Source organism: Nannospalax galili, unplaced genomic scaffold, assembly GCF_000622305.1.
Source record: "Nannospalax galili isolate Female #2095 unplaced genomic scaffold, S.galili_v1.0 scaffold429, whole genome shotgun sequence".
Taxonomy (NCBI): domain Eukaryota; kingdom Metazoa; phylum Chordata; class Mammalia; order Rodentia; family Spalacidae; genus Nannospalax; species Nannospalax galili.
Window position 1 is genome coordinate 3,804,119 of NW_008360330.1, and position 8,146 is coordinate 3,812,264.

Below are 8,146 nucleotides of genomic sequence, written 5' to 3' on the forward strand. Positions count from 1 at the left end.
AAATTGTTTTAAGGCTACAAATCTTCAGATTAAAGAGCTTCAATGAGCCTCAGATAAAATAAGCACAGTACAACCATACATAAATGGTCATTATATTGTTTAGGAATATCAATCTACCATCTAGCTGTCATCCATTTACACATATTTGCAAAAGCAAGGTTTTCCAAAATTTAAGATAGCAGTTACAGGCAGGGTGTGAGAAAGCTTCAAATACATTAGCAAATTCTTTTGCCCAAGTAAGGATATTTACTATTGAAGTTGTAATAATCACTGCCACATATTTACTCCTTGACAAGGCATAGGCCACTCTAAGTCAAATGTACTGCTGGGAGGCGCATATGGCATCCAATCCCCTCCTCCCATGGTCCTTGCGACAACCTGAGAAAAGAATTATTCAAACCTTGGTTTGAAGAATTTTAAGGAGTTTATTGGACTTGTTAACTGAGCTTGGGGTGCCCCCCCCGCTCCCATTCATAGCTGTGTTTGAAAGTCCACACCTAGACATAAATCCTGTGATTCCGGACAACCTCATAAAAATGGCAAGAGGTCAGCCTCATGGTTTTCCCAGCTTTTTTACCCTTAGCCCCTCTCCTACAAGTGACTACGGTCAACTGATTGGCTGGAAGAGGGAAAGGAAGTGGCTTCTTTTCAGAGTGTGGGAAGGAGGTGGGTCCATGGCTCATCATCACAGGGTCAGAGGAACATCCAGGTCATACTCCATCCCTTCTCTGGCTCTTACAAAACTTTCCACCCGCCTCTTCCGTGAATATCTCTGAGCCTCAAAGTGAGTGGGGCTACTTTTCTCCCATTGTAGTAGGGCATTGGACTCTTCAAGTCTCTGCATCCTCTGTTTGTCATGGCTGATGTCTCAATTTAGTGGCATTCCATCTACTATAAAAACACAAAGAGCAAGAAGCAAGAACATGTAAACAGTAACTGCTATAATAGCTTATGGGCATAAACATAAATGCTTGGATGGCACTTTAGTAGGTGCATCACATCCATTTGATAATACAAGTGCAGTGGCTTCTCCACTGGGGCCTATAACCTCTCCTGCCACAGGGGGGTGGCCTGGTCCACAATACCAGATATGTGTTCCATCCCTAGGAGTGGGCATTAGGTCCAACCAATAATTAGCTGATTGTACATACATTAGACGAGCCATTATTGCACAAGCAGGAACATCTTGCTTCACATGTTGATAGTGCAGCACACAGAGTCCTTTGTTGAACAGGATAATGAGGAACAATTTTCCATCTTCATAGCACCTTCTGGCACTATGAAAGCCACCCATCCAGTGGCAGGGAGTTTCCAGCTTAGTCCAAGATTGATTTCTCCCTCTCCCACACTCACACCATGCGGCGTCTTTGGCAATAGGGTCTTACCATCCATTTCAGGTATACAACCAACATTATTGACAATTGCCTTTATAGTTTTGGAGACTTCTGGGGTCCCTTTGGCCAACTGCTCACAGGGAGGCAACCCAACCCTGGTACTGGGATTTTCATTTAACAACCTTATGGCTTCTGGAAGGGCCTTTTTCCACCCCTGTAGGGTTCTTTCTGGGCTTAAGGCTTTCAATTGTTCCTCTATCAACCTGTTTTTTCTTTCAATTAACCCTGCTCCTGTAGGATTGTATGGAAGGTGGAAATACCATGGAACCTGATTATCCTCAGCCCAAGCTTGCACATCTGTACCTGTGAAACTGAGTGCCTCCATTGCTGTCAATTCACCTCGGGCACCCATACATGATACTGAGTTCAGTAAGCCCCTTAATAGTAGCCTTGCCTGTTGCTCTCTTGCAAGGAAAGGCCTGTGTAAGGCCTGTGGCAGTGTTCACACACATGAGAGCATATTTATACCCCTCACTGACTGGCAGGGGCCCTATATAATCTACTTGCCATTCTCTCACAGGGGAGGCTGCCTTGTGCACGTGTCCCATCATGGCATCCATCCTCTGGGGCTGTACCAGGAACACACCTCACAGGCCTGGACAGTCTGTTAGATGTCAGCATATTTTACTGGAATGCCAGCTGCTTTGGCTATTCTCCATCCCATGTCGACTCCTCTGTGGCCCGACTTGGTATGAACCCAGTGAGCTGCTTCTAGGGGAACCTGAGGGCAGAGAGCCCTCACCTTGGTGAGGGCATCAGCTACCTGATTCCCGGGAGGACTCACCAGGCAGTGGGCAGCCATATGGTAAACTACCAGGGGCACTAGCTCCTCCTGCATTTTATTATATGTGTCTTTCCAAAGTGGCCATCCAATCACCTGCCAGTTTTTTTTTCTTTCTCCCACTGAGCCATCTATAAAGTTAAGTCTTTGAACACAGCCCAACTGTCAGTACAAATTGTAACTGGCCAAGGCTCCCTCATTATTATTATCCATACAGCTCTCAGTTCAGCCCATTGACTGCTTTTTCCTTCTCCTCTCTCTAACCATATACATACAGTGTTCATCTGTATTGCCATTGCTACCCATTCCTGTCTGGCACCCCTGTTAGTGCCATCGGTATATCAGGCATTAGCCAGAATTGGGGGACGCCCTTCTAAGACTCAATCAGGTCTTGCTGGAGGGTCAACTATAGGAGGTGGAGGGAGAGGCTCTGTGCCTTTAAATGACATCAATCCTAGTACTGCTTACATGGCATTGGTGATCAAGTTTGCTGACACCACCCCTTGCTATTGCAAATATGCATGCCATCTTTGCAGCATTTGGTTTTGTGCCATCCCTGACAGGGGCTTGGCTAATAAGTCCTCCCCCATCCTTTTATCGGATATGCAGTTTTTACAGTAATGGGGGTGAGGCACGTAATGAATTCCATCTGTTGCAATGCTTTGTACATAGCCAGTAGTTGCTGTTCTAGAGCTGTGTACTGGGACTCTGCCCCTTTCCATGACTGGGACCAGAACCCAGTTGAGACCATCTGTTCCAGTTGCTGGTGCCACAAGCCCCACCTATAACCCTCATGGCTCCTGGTGACTTCCAAGAGGAAGGGACACCGAGGTATTGGGGCACACAGTATTGGGGCACACAGCTGTTTAGCTTGCCCAACAAGTACCATGGCCTGTTCAAAAGCCTCTTGGGCCTTTACATCCCAATTCCATGTAGCACCTCATTTTATTAAATTATACAGGGGATGGGTGACCTGAGCAAGGTGAGGTAAAAAAATTCACCAATACCCTAGAAGTCCCCAAAATACCTGTAACTGTTTAGTGTTTATTGGTATGGGTTATTGTAAGATTTTCTCAACTGCTGTACTGGGTATCATGAGAGTTCTGCCTGACCATAAAACTCCTAAGAATTTCACCACTGTACCGGGCCCTTGTACCTTCTGTGGGTTGATTTTCCTCGCTCCTTCAGGTGCACTTGCATGTTCCCCAAATGAGCTTCCAAATCTGTAAGGCACTCAGAAGTTAGCATTATGTCATCTATGTAGTGGAACCCCCTTACAGAAGGAGGGCAGTGTAACAGGGCCAGGACCCAGGCCACCATCCCATGACAAACCGTGGGGCTGTGGAGGTAACCTTGGGGAAGAACTCTGAAAGTCCCTTATCATCCATTCCATGTGAATGCAAATTGATCTTGGGATTCAGCAGCTAAGGGAATACTAAACAATGCATTAGCAAGGTCCACCACAGTGTGAAAGGACCCCATTTCCTGCACCACCTGATCAACAGTGCAATGTTGGGCACAGCTGAATAAATGGGAGGCACCACCTTATTTAACTCCTGGTAATCTACACTCATTCTCCAGGAGCCATCTGGCTTCCTGATGAGCCAAACAGGGCTATTGAAAGGGTTCTGGGCTGGGCAGATAACCTCTACTCACTCTAGTTCCTGGATGGTTTCGGTAATTTCATCTTGACCCCAAGGCAGCTGGTTTGATATTCACCACCCTCCATGAGGCAGGCAATTTGACCGGCTCCCAGCTTGCCCACCCCCAAGTAATCGCCTTTACTGTTCATACCCTCAGCTGAAACTCTCCCATAGTAGTATGTAGGGTGTGACCCAGCAGGCCATCCATCCCTAAAATGTTCTCTCAAAGGGGAGAGATACACACCTTGTACTCCTGAGTGGGATAATTGCTCACTCCCAGATTGAGTCTCATCTGCTTTACTTGTGTGGTTTTATCCCCATACCCATCCATTGCTATCCACTGGTCCTGATGTTTTGGGGGATTGCCGTGAATTAATGTACACTCTGCCCCAGTATCCACTAGGGCCCATGTGTTTTGTAAATTAGTGGGGTACCAATAAATCCTCAATTCAACATGTGGCCTCTGGTCACCCAGTATGGCCCTCACCTGTGGGCAACCTTGGCCACCCCTTCAAGGCAGTGGTTGAGGGGTGGGTCCCATTCAATGAGGCTGCCTTCCTCTGGAGCAGGGGGTGCAGTTGGAGTTACTGGCACCTCCTGGTCCCCAGTTTCTTTTACTTCTGTGGTGAATTGCTGGTCAGGTCTTAAAGCCCTCCACAGGCTCACCAGCACAGCATTTGGCTGCCCGTCTATCTTGTCCCTAGAAAATCCTGCTCTGCACAGATCTATCCACATCTGTGCTTGGGAGACACAGAGGGGCCCCTTTGCTGAGCTCTGGCTCTTGTGTCTACTTGCTTTAGCACCTTTCAGAGCCTCACCAACCTCGTTCAGGTCACACCCAACCATGGGGCTCAGCACTGCCACCAAAGCTCCATACCAGTCTGGTGGGTCTTGCTGAATCAGTTTCTTTCTTAAGTCTCCTGTAAACACAGTCCTGTCTGGGCCAGTGAACTGGGCATCAAATACAGATTCCCTCATACCCAGTTCCCTCAATAAAGCCTGTCCTTCCTCAATGGTTTTCCAGTCTCTAGTATTCATGGGAATCTCAGCTGGAGTTACCCACATATCCCGAATGGCTCATATTAGCCAATCCATCATGGACTGGTTTCCCTCGTGTTGCCTTAAATTGTGAAGTCTGTCTCAAAGAGGGATGAGTGGTTATGTTGCTTAACTTCTCTGCTTCTGTAGAACTTAAAATGATTCCATCTGCCCCCATGTCCCATAGCCTCACCAGCCAGGTGGCCAAAGGCTCCTTCATAGCTTGTTTAAATGTCTTTCCCAGTTCTAATAGTTCTGGTACTGAGTATTCTCTGATTACCATAGTCTCCTGCACCGGGCTATTGTTAAGCCCTCCATCAGCATGTTGGACCATGGATTTTCCCTTTCTTTGAATTAAAGGTCAGACCAGAGGAGCATTTCCCACTATCTCTAAGTCACTTCATTCTTCCTCACTACCCGACTCTTCCCAGGGGTTCCAGATTTTGGGATCCTAGGATGGGACTTTTATTGTCATTCTGATCTGGGCTTTTTTTCCCCTTTTGACCTCCTAGACATAAAAAACAGCATGCCAACACCTCCATCTCCTTTTCTCTCTTATCTAATTTACTGGCTAGGTCAGAGGCCAGTAATGAGGAGGCCAGCCTCATAGCCCTCTCCCATTCTAATTCCTTGCTAACACTTTCAGTTTCCCTTCTGGCTAAGTCCTCCACCTGGGACAGATTTCTTATTATCAATAGCAGTGGCCAAGTAGCCTCTGCAGCTGCTTTTTGACATTTCTGTCTCTGGTGGTGCTACTCCCAGAGATTTCAGAATCTGTTCCAGACCTTCTACTGTTTTCAGGGCATCTCCATACTCATGTGGTCAAACAGGAATGCCACCCCATACCATCTACAAGATGGCTGCCACCCTGGGCTCTCTCTCATTGACCTCGACTGTTTAGAGGGCCTCACTCTAGTTACATATCTCACTGTCCACTGCACTAACCATGCCACTGCAGCCACCCCCACCAAGCCTATGGGAATGGCCACCAGGTTAAAGTTTCCTCAGCCCACACTCTCCCCTTACCCCACTTTACTTCAGTTGTGGTCTCTTTCCCCGTATCAGGGACGTCATCAATGCTCTTCCAAAACTCATTCTCAGTTTCATCGTATCCAGCCAGCTACACCGGTTGTAAGCCAAATGCACAGCTGGGAGGTGCACATGGCATCCAATCCCCTACTCCCACGATCCTTGCAACAACCTGAGAAAAGAATTCTCCAAACCCCGTGTTTGAAGAATCTTAACAAGTTTATTGGACTTATTAACTGAGCTTGGAATGCGAGTTTACTTACAGATGAGAGGGCGTGCCCCCATTATAGCTGTGTTCAAAAGTCCACACCCAGACATAAATTCTGTGGTTCTGGACAGCCTCACAAAAATGGCAAGAGGCCAGCCTCGTGATTTTCCCAGCTTTACACCTTTAGCCCCTCCCCTGAAAGCAGCTATGGTCAACCAACTGGCTGGAAGAGGGAAGGGGAATAACTTCTTTGCAGAGCATGGGAAGGAGGTGGGTTCGTGGCTCATCATCACAGGGTCAGAGGAACATCCAGGTCACAGCCACCAACCAAATCTCTATCTTTTATCCCAACAACAATCTAGTCTGCTGGCTATACTCACACAGTGGTGTTTGAACAAGTGGGAGAAAAGATGGAAATGAGCCTTGGTCCATTGAATCCAAGATTGTCTGCTCCATGGAAGGGACCTAGTGCCTAAATGGAAATGAAAAAGACTTTCAGTACACTAGAGAAGAGACCAAGCTACTTGAAGGCCCTGAGCCTCTAGGAAGCACTGTTTAGGAATATCAATCTACCTGTCTATGCATGTAAAATGTTCAGTCTGGGTTTGGGTAAAAGGCAGGTACATGTCCAAGCCAGATGTGCTAGGGTTCTTAGCAGCACAGTCATGCAACCATGCAGCAGGGGTCAGCAGGGCAGGAGCCAGCACAAACAAGGCTATAGGGCTTCCTAGAGGCTCAGAGTACCTTTGAGCCTGCAGAAGTTATGACTCCTGTCTTTGGCAGCCCTGAGCATTCATAATTTTGCCCATGATCTTTCTTCATACCCCAAGCAGAGTGCCTTCAAGGTACCCTTGAATTTTTAGTGTCTAGCATAGGGAAAAGCCAAAGACATATGTCTAGGAAGTGGGAAGCATAATTAATCTCATTTAACATTCAAGTAGCTTGGTTCCTTCTCTGAGAAGTCTCCTCTGGCCCATTCTGTAGTTGTCCCCATGGTCCTCACTGTGGTCGACATAGCCTTGTACTCTCTGTGTGGAAGCATGCAGGCTGACTCCCCTGAGTGCTTGTCAGTGTTTACATCCTAGGACATCCTTCCTGCTTCATTCACTTTCAGTTTATTTCAACAACTACAGGATTACCAGATCTTATACTTTTATTGGAACTAAGGGTCAGCATCTCCAGACAGTTTTTCTGACTTCCTTATGGATTCCTCTTCCACATAGCTACTGCACATAGGTGGGCCTCTTTGTTCCTAGGCTAGTGTCATCCTTTGAGCATAGGAATCAGAGCAGAGTCACCTCTCTTTGACCGTCTCTTGCTACAGGCCAACACTGATAGACCATAATACCCCTTAGCAAAGAGGCTCACCTTTGAGGCAGAGAGACCCTATTTGGAATTTTGTCTCCACCTCTTAATGGTTTGGTCAAATTATATTCTCACTATTAGCTTTCTCTCAGTAAACTGACCTGCTGAATCCAGAAATAAGGATTTGAACTACCTGATAAAGTTGCCAGGGTAATTACTTGCTTTCAAACCCCTGGAAATCAGGGCATAATGAGCTCCTTAATATCTGATCTGGGCTGACTGCTTGGGAGATCTCCCCGTAGGCCATGCTGTTAGGAAGAAGTAACATTTTTAAGGAATTCATAGAAAGCAGGTGTGGTGGTTTGAATGAAAATGTCCCCATAGGCTCCAAGTGTTTGGACATTTTGTCCCCAGATGATGGCACTGCTTTGGGAGGTTTTAGAAGGTGTGGCTATCCTGGAGGAAGCACGTCTCTGGGGGTGGGCTTAGAGAATTCTTAAGCCTCCCCGGATCTGCCATTGTTCTCTTGCTTCCTGTGCCTTTGTGATAATGTGAGAGCTTAGCTTCTGCTGCTCCTGCTCCAGCCACTTCCAGCCACCATACCTCCCTGTCATGATGGGCTATAATTCCCCTAGAACTGTAGTTCAAATAAATTCTTCTTTCTATAAATTGCTTGGGTCAGTGTTTCTATCACAGCAACAGAAAAGTGATTAATACATGGTCATATTATTTATTTTAAAAAGAACAT

The 8,146-nt window shown here is 46.7% G+C and overlaps 1 long non-coding RNA gene across 1 annotated transcript in view; it reads right to left on the reverse strand.

Annotated features, from left to right (window-relative positions):
• Window positions 1–318: 318 nt before the first annotated feature.
• LOC115068972 overlaps window positions 319–8,146 on the reverse strand; it is a 27,671-nt gene continuing 19,843 nt past the window's right edge. Inside the window, exons 2-3 of the long non-coding RNA XR_003848328.1 lie at window positions 6,474–6,565; window positions 319–891 (exon numbers count right to left, since the gene is read on the reverse strand). This is a non-coding gene — a long non-coding RNA (uncharacterized LOC115068972). The remainder of the gene's footprint in view (window positions 892–6,473; window positions 6,566–8,146) is intronic.